Genomic DNA, 8,149 nt, shown 5'->3' on the forward strand with positions numbered 1-8,149 from the left:
TGTGAAGCTATGTGCATTCCTCAATGCAATCTCTCAGAAGGTGATCGATCCAGAAATCATACCAAGGCTAAGGAGTGATGTGGCGCAATGTCTTGTCAGTTTCGAGCTGGTGTTCCCACCATCCTTATTCAATATCATGACGCACGTCCTAGTTCATCTAGTCGACGAGATTGTCATTCTGGGGCCCGTATTTCTACACAATATGTTCCCCTTTGAGAGGTTCATGGGAGTCCTAAAGAAATATGTCCGTAGCCGCGCTAGGCCAGAAGGAAGCATCTCCATGGGCCATCAAACAGAGGATGTCATTGGGTTTTGTGTTGACTTCATTCCTGGCCTTAAGAAGATAGGTCTCCCTAAATCGCGGTATGAGGGGAGACTGACTGGAAAAGGCACGCTAGGAGCGGACTCAATAATATGCAGGGACGGGCATTCTTGGTCTCAAGCACACTACACAGTTCTACTGAACTCTACCTTGGTAACCCGTATGTCGATGAACACAAGAACAGTCTGCGCTTCAAACACCCAGAGCAGTGTGACGACTGGATTACATGTGAACACATCAGGACTTTCAGCAGTTGGTTGGAAACACGTCTCAGAGGTGACACCACTGTTTGTGATGAGTTGTACTCGTTGTCCAGGGGACCATCTTCGACTGTATTGACTTACAAAGGATACGAGATAAATGAGAATACATTTTACACGATCGCCCAAGATCAAAAGAGCACCAACCAAAACGGCGGTGTCCGCTTTGATGCAGCAACCGAGAGGGGAAAGGACACATATTATGGTTACATAATGGACATATGGGAACTTGACTACGGACATGATTTTAAGGTCCCTTTGTTTAAGTGCAAATGGGTCAATCTGTCAGGAGGCGGGGTACAGGTAGACCCACAGTACGGAATGACAACAGTGGATCTGAACAATCTTGGGTACACTGACGAACCGTTCGTCCTAGCCAATGATGTGGCATAGGTTATCTATGTGAAGGACATGTCTACCAGACCAAGAAAAAGATAAGATAAGGAAGCGAATACATCATACGATGAGCCAAAACGCCACATAGTTTTTTCAGGAAAAAGGGACATTGTGGGAGTGGAGGGCAAGACAGACATGTCTGAAGATTATGAAAAGTTTCATGAAATTCCTCCCTTCAAAGTCAAGGCTGACCCAAGCATCCTGATAAACGATGAAAATTATCCATGGTTACGGCGCAATAAGCAAATGACACAAGCGAAGAAAAAGTGAAGACTTTCTCCCGCAACTATTATGATGATACCATGCCAACTTTGTAACAGACGAGTATGATACCATTGTCCGTTTTGTACACGAAGTGCATCTAGTTTTTGCCGTAACCCTCTCAACTTTTTTGCACATGCTATGTGGATGAAATGATGATACCATGCCAACTTTCAACCTTTTCAGAGTTCATTTGAAATGCTTTTCAATTTTAGGGTCTTATATCTTAAAATAATTAGTAAATGCATGAAAAATGGTACATGAAAAATAACAAATAAAATAAATAAGTAATTAGGAAAAAATAAATATAAACTTTATTAAAATATATAAGTAGAAACAAAATAAAATAAAATTTAATAAAATTTATGAAAGTAAAATTAACAAAGTATTTTCTGTTCAAAACATTATAAGAAACCTATAGTATTATTGAAACTGAAATCATATAAAATTGATGCAACTAAAATTATCGAAATATTTTCTGTTCAAAATCATTAAAAGCAAAAAGAATTTTCATAAAGAACTTTTTTTGATAGAAACTTTAATAAAAAAAGAATTATCATAAAGTAAAATAAATAAGTAATTAGAAACAAAATAAAATAAAATAAATAAGTATTTTGTTGTAAGTAGAAACAAAATAAAATAAATAAAGCAAAAAAGAAAACAAAAAATGGGAAAAAATAAAAAAATGCCACCTACTGGGCCACCAAAGCTCTGGGTATATAACCAACACTTGTGAAAATTTTTATCTTCATCTCGCAGTTGCCCCTGACGACCCCTCGACGACATCGACGCCGCCAGGCTGCCCCGACACCGCCCGCCGCCCTTGCCGTCGCCGTCGCCCGCGCCCATCGTCGCCGTCGCCCGCGTCCTCGCCGTCGCCCGACGTCGTCGCCGCGCGCCGTCCCTGCCTCGACGCGCGCCGCCCCTGCCCCGCGCCCTCGCCTGTCGCCGTCGCCCCGCGCCCTCGCCGTCGCCGCGCCCTTGCCCGACGCCGTCGCCGCGCGCCGCTCCTGCCCCGATGTATTTTTTAGATATATGTATTTTTTATGTATGTTCATATATGTATGTATGTATTTTTTTTACATGTTTTTGTATGTATGTATGTATTTTTTCAATTGTAATGATGTTTTAAAAATACATATATGCAAAAGTTAGATTTTTAGAAAAGTTTTATCTATATATGTTCTCTGAGTGTGGGTACTGTCATGAAGTTGGAGTAATTTTTGTGGTTGTAAAAGAGTTATAAAAATTTAGAATGTGCTAAATATGTCAAAAATGTTTTTTTGTTCATAGAAAGTTTTCTGTTCATATACAGAAAGTTTTTATATATGACTATGGATATATGAGCAATGATGATCCATGGATGTATGCATTGATATATATGAGAAACGATGTTCCTAGAATATTTACCAAGTATATATGTATTTTTGTTCATAGCATTTTTTTCCATTTATATATGCATGTCGCTATAGATGGATATATATGAGAAATGATGATCCATGGAAAAGTTTTATATATGCAAAAGTTACATTTTTAGAAAAGTTTTATATATCTAGCTAGGAAAGGAAGAAGAAGAAAAAGAAGGAGAGGAAAAACGAAAATAAGAAGAGGAAGAAAGGAGAAGAAGAGGAGAGGAAGAAGAGGAGAAATAAAAAAGAAGAGGAAAAAAGAAGAAAAAGAAGAGGAGAAGAAGAAAGGAATAGAGGAGAAGAAAAAAAATAGATATTCTATTTTTTCTTCTTCTCCTCTATTCCTTTCTTCTTTTCCTCTTTTTTTTTCTTCGATTTTCTCCTCTATTCCTTTCTTCTTCTCCTTTTTTTTTCTTTTTTTCTTCAATCTTCTCCTCTATTAATATCTTCTTCTCCTCTTTTTATTTCTTCTTCGTCTTCTTATTTTTTATCGGATATGTCATTGTCGATATACCCCGTGTCCCGATAACTTCAACACGAGGGGGGGGGGGGTTCGACGTACCCCCTCCCCGATAACATTATTTTCCCATGTATGTATGTCGTCGTTGTCGATATAACCCCCTCCCGGATAACTTCGACCGTGATAACTTATACCACGGGAGCACCCCCCGGCCCTCTCGCTCGACCAAAACTCTCGAGGACACCCAAACCCTAGAAAAAAATGATGTCGGTCTCCTACCCCCTCCCGCCGCGCCCCTACCCTTGAAGCGTTGCCGAGGCCACCCCAAACCCGGAATAAGCTAGGTCTACGTTTGCACTAATATATCCACCTGATGTCATGTTTGTGTAATAATTGCCATGTTGTAATATTTGCAGAAACAATGGAGCACGGACGAGATGAGGAAGCAGAAGAGGTGTTGGGGGACATAATCTTAGCCGGAGGTGATATCTTGTCGTATCTTAACGACAATGATGGTCTGAACAGGGTGAAGAAGCAGGCTACGGTGATCGAAGAGTGGAGGAGGAAAGACATGATTATGATGGCTCCGGTGACCCAATGCTGGTGCAAGAAGGAGCCCGTGGTGACGGCTACGGTGACCGAATAGAGTCCGGCCAGGTAAATATATTAGTTAAGCCTGTGCTGACTAGCTAATTGATGCATTCATTGTTTTGGTATGTACACATATTAATTAACTCTCGTCTTTCTTCTTTTTTCTAGCCCTCCGGATCGAGCACAACTTCGGTAAAGAGACGAGGCCCGAAGAGAAAGTTGCGCTCGGATGAAAGGTTTCAGATCACAGCAATCGCGCGCGACGGCCAACCGATTGAACCCATCCGGACAAAGGATGCATTTGCTGCTCACTGCGGGGTTCTTGTTAGGGACAAGATGCCGATCAGCATCCACCAATGGTATAAGCCTAAGAAGGAAGACCCTGAGGTGTCTTATGTCAATGATATGCAGAAAGATGATCTTTGGACTGAGCTAAAGGAAAATTTCACCCTACCGCCAGAGGAGGATTCGGAGAAGCCAGTTAAAGAACAATTAATCAAGTCTCATGCTCTTAAGAAGATGGCAGACCTATTCAGGAGGTGGAAGAATGAGCTGAAAACGTTTGTCGACAAAGAAGGGACACCAAAATTCATCGGCCGGTATGAGAAGATCAGAGATCACTGGCCCGCATTTGTGGCCCACAAGACATCGGAAAAGAGTAAGAAGATGTCAGCGACAAACAAAAAGAATGCTGCGAAGAAGAAACTTCACCATCGCACGGGGTTATGTGGCTACCTCAAAGCCCGGCCTAAGTGGGCCAAGGCTGAGAATGATCTGCTTGATAAAGGGATCGAACCACAGACAATGAACTGGCCAGACCGTTGCCGGACTTGGTTCTTCGGGGCTGGCGGAAAATTGGACCCTGTATTAGGGAGGTGCGTTTGCACGGACGAGCTTTTGAGAATACCAGTCAAGAGGCTTCAGCACCATATCGATGCAACGCAGGAAGGGACGTTCGTTCTAGACAGAGAGAACGACGAGCTCACAATGGCCCTCGGGAATCCTGAGCACCCTGGACGGACACAAGGCACGCCAGGCTCCGTTCCGTGGAAGGCTGGTTTTCCGGACGCAGGCGGTTACAAAAGCCCGGAGAGGAGGAAAAAAGTGGAGCAGACCCAAATTCAGAAGCTGCATGAAAGGGTTCAAGCGCTAGAGGAACGAGACGGCAATCGACATGCCGAAACTACCCCCGAAGCTACCCCGCCATCTCAGCGGAGAAGCAGCGTGGCTTCCACCGAGCTGCTTCAGCCGGAGCATGTCTTGACGGCTCCTGCTAGCTACCCCGTGGATGCTATCACGGAGTCTCAACATTGCCACCTTATGACGCAATGGCAGAACTTCAAAGTCAAGGCGGCTGTTGGCTCTGTTTTACCTCCTGAACCCGGCGCAACCTACCACTGCCGGCCGATTTCAGAAGGATATGCTAGGGTGATGGTGGATGAAATAACGGAGGGATTTGAGAACCTCCAGCTTGACCACCCTACCGGTGAAGGGGAGACTCGGCTAGGTTCTGCTCTGAAGACTCCATGCCTATGGCGGAAGGAGCTCATCAACCTTCCGAACTGGACGCCTCTGGCGAGTAAGGGCACTCCGCCTCCTCCTCCGGTGAGTGATCAGGGCACTCAACCTTCTTCTCCGGCGCGTGGCGGCACTCCGCCTCCTCCTCCGCCTCCTCCCGGCGAGTGATCAGGGCACTCAGCCTCCTTCTCCAGCGCGTGGCGGCACTCCGCCTCCTTCTCCGCCTGCGCCGGCGCGCCAGAGCAGCCAACCTCCTCCTTCTCCGCCTCGTCAGCAAGGGCGGAAGAGACCCGCCGCCGCTCCGGCTGCTCCGGCGCGTCATAGTCCTTCTCCTCCGCCTCGTAAGCAAGGAAAGAAGACAACCACAACCACTCCGTCTGCTCTGCCGGCGTCTAGCAGTACAGCCAGAGGTGGGAGGCAATACAGATTCGGTCCTTCTCTGAAGACTCCAGAGAAGTTACCATACGAGAGGACCAAGGAGGAAACCATGAAGATCGTGCGAGCCGAAGTGACGAACTTCTTTGAAGGGGTGAAAGCAAATAAACATCCACCTCTGGAGGAGAAGGTAGATCCGGTGAAAGCGAAGCGCACTCTGGCTGCCCTGACAAAACCACCAAAGTCTCCGCCGAAAGGCAACTATGAGCGCATTATTGCAAAGACATTTGCCGAAGCGGAGCGGTCGGGAAGTACTGTCAGTGATCAAAGGTTAAAAGAACGATGAGCTGGGAAAAAAATTGCCCAGCTCGGCGAACAAGCAAACCAATCGTGCCGCCCCGCTCAAGGTGTATAGCGACATCGTCGCCAATGATCCGAGGATGGTGCCTGGTTATAGCAATCTTGGAGATTACCTGCCCGACGATGTACATTATGATATCTTGGAGGTGGACGAACACAAATACCATTACGGGAAGCCTCTCGTCAAAGATGAAAGACCTCTAACAACGATGATGCGAAGATTACATGATTGGTACATGAAAACCTGCAGAGAGTCTGGGGGGACGAATACTTTGACGCTGAGAGTTAAACCGGAGCATGACCTCGTTGGAATTGAACTGTTGAATGTTCCATTTGAAGAGTTATTCCAGTTTTTCAATCAAAAGGCCCTCGATAAATCAATGATCACTTGCTACTGTCTGTAAGTAGTACTACTTCTGTTGTTAAGTCTCTCTATATAGGTCAGCTCTTTCATTGCATGTATTTATAATTATCCTCACTATATTATGCAGATTGAAAATCACCGAATTGAAGAAAAGACAAATCGGTGATATTGGGTTCATTAACACAAATCTCATAGATGCAACTGAGGTTAAATATCATGCCGAAAATACCGAGGCCAACTTGCTACGATCGTTGGTAATAAATGAAAACAAAGATATAATACTCTTTTCTTACAACTTCAAGTGAGTGTTACTGTCTTGTGCATATTCGGTTTCCCTTATTAGTCCAGGTTATAGTAATGTAATTGATGACTTATGCATGCGTGCGCAGTTTCCACTATATTCTCTTAGAGATTAAGCTTGAGCAGGGAGTAGTAACCGTCTTAGACTCGAGCCGAAAAGATCCCCAGGACTATGCGGACATGACTCAAATGCTCGAGAAGTAAGTTAAATCGATCATTATCCACCATATCAGCAACTTTGTTCATTTCCTGATATCTAGTAATTGTTTTTTTTGTCTGGCAGGGTTTGGAGAAAATTCACCAAAAAGGCTCCGGGACTGCCGAAGAAGCTGCAATTTAAACACCCGAAAGTAAGTACTATAGTAGCATGTTCCGCGCATCTTCTAGTGATTCAAGCGCTAGTTTCATCAATACCATTTAGCATGCTTGCTTATCAGTTTGATTGACCTCTATTTCTTGTAAAGTGGTTGTGGCAGGAACCCGTGAATAATTACTGTGGATACTATGTTTGCGAGTCCATCCGCTACACGACCTGTGAGCGGGGCTACTCTGACGAACAATATGAAGTGCGTAAGCAATAATATTCACAATTTTATTTTATTACCATCATTTGTGTTGAGTTTCATTTATTCATATATATATGTATTGACCCCCTTCTTCAAATTAGATTTTTCGGATGCAAGATGAACTCCTAGCACCAGATCGTATGCGAGCAATTAAAGAGGAATTGGAGGCATTCTTCCTTGACCACGTGATCGCTGAAAACGGAGAATACTATGTGGATCCTGTGTTTTTATAATTTAATTAGGATATTATATTGTAAGAGATAATTATTGTATATATATGTAGCCGGTAGTGTCGGATAGATATACGAGAACTTGTTGTTCGACCAATCTCTCGGAGAAGGAGAGGTGCTCGATATCACTTCTCTCTGTATGCATATGTTCATGACGATCTTCTGTTTTCTTCATTTGATTACTAGCTAGCGTGTCTAGTCCTCTCCATACGTATATAGTACGTAGCGTCGACCAAGCACGGAGATAAGAGAAGACACTTCTCTTTATTAATTAGCTAGCTAACACAATATATGAAACACCTACCCCCAACCCCCCCTTTAAAAAAAACAAAAACCCCAGCCCCTGAAATGCTGACGCGTGGATGCCTATTGGTCCCGGTTAGTGCCACCAACCGGGACCAAAGGCCCTCCTGCCTGGGCTCGCCGCACCGGCCACGTGGAGGCCCATCTGTCCCGATTTGTGTAAGAACCGGGACTAAAGGGTTAGGGCATTAATAACGACCCTTTAGTCCCGGTTCAAAAACCGGGACAAAAGGCCCTTACCAACCGGGACAATAGGCCCTTTTTCTACTAGTGAAGGGAGAGTGAGCGATGAGGGGATTTATAGCGGGCCTTCACGGAAAACCGCAACGTCTCCTGCTCATCCACACGTGTGCAGCTGCGCGCCCTCGCTGCGTTCGCTCATGCCTAACTCGCTGGAAATGGTTGATTCAACGGTTCCTCGAGAGCAAGTTCTG

Source organism: Triticum aestivum, chromosome 1D (assembly GCF_018294505.1).
Source record: "Triticum aestivum cultivar Chinese Spring chromosome 1D, IWGSC CS RefSeq v2.1, whole genome shotgun sequence".
NCBI classification, from domain to species: domain Eukaryota; kingdom Viridiplantae; phylum Streptophyta; class Magnoliopsida; order Poales; family Poaceae; genus Triticum; species Triticum aestivum.